Here is a 906-nt window from a genome sequence, read left to right on the forward strand (position 1 = left end):
ACTTTCATTAACCTTATCCTTCTTTCCTTCCATGGCCTCAACTTTTCTTATAAGCGTAGTCACTTTATACTTGAGATCATCCTCTTCTTTCAAGAGATACAATCCACCTTTCTCCTTAGATTGAGTCGGCCTAGACGTGGTGGTCGATTTTGAGTAATAGTCCCATGATTGTGTTTTTTCAGCAAGACTATCGAGGTAATCCCATACCTCGTCAACATTTTTATTAATGAATTTTCCATTACACATTGTCTCGACCATTTGGCGCATGGAAGATGTCAGTCCATCATAGAAAAAATTTGTAATGCACAACATTTCAAAGCCGTGTTGTAGGCATGAACTGACCAAATCCTTGAACCTTTCCCAATATTGGTAAAATGTTTCATCCTTCTTTTGAGTGAAGTTCATGATTGCTTTTCTAAGGGGAATCGTTTTATGATGTGGAAAAATTTCTTTATAAATTCCCTTTGCATATTATTCCATGTGCCAATGGATCTAGGATGCAGTGAATGTAACCACGTCTTAGCCTTCTCCTTTAAGGAAAAAGGAAAGAGTTTCAGCCTGACTGTGTCCTCAGACACATTTTGAAAATATAAAGTGGCTATGATCTCATCAAACTCTTTCAAATGTAGATATGGTTCTTTAGATTCAAGCCTATGGAACTTAGGAAGGAGTTGGATAACCACTGGCTTGATGTCCATATGTCCTGTATTTTTGGAAAAAATTATACATGAGGGCATACTCAGCCCTGCTGGTTGTAAATAATCTTGTAAAGTACGAGGCGGGGGTGCTTGATGCACCTCATTCTCATCCTGAATGTCTTCCACCCTAGGTTGGGGTAGAAGAGGTTGGTTTTTAGCCATCACTTCAATTAACTCAGGAGATTTCGAGAGATGTCTAGTCTTGCGA

At 38.9% G+C, this 906-nt stretch overlaps 1 non-coding gene across 1 annotated transcript; it reads left to right on the top strand.

Annotated features, from left to right (window-relative positions):
• Positions 1–316: 316 nt before the first annotated feature.
• On the top strand, positions 317–423 carry LOC131232149 (small nucleolar RNA R71). The gene has a single exon (XR_009164759.1). It is a non-coding gene; the product is annotated as a small nucleolar RNA R71 (small nucleolar RNA).
• The last annotated feature ends 483 nt before the right edge of the window (positions 424–906 follow it).

Source organism: Magnolia sinica, chromosome 17 (assembly GCF_029962835.1).
Source record: "Magnolia sinica isolate HGM2019 chromosome 17, MsV1, whole genome shotgun sequence".
NCBI lineage: Eukaryota > Viridiplantae > Streptophyta > Magnoliopsida > Magnoliales > Magnoliaceae > Magnolia > Magnolia sinica.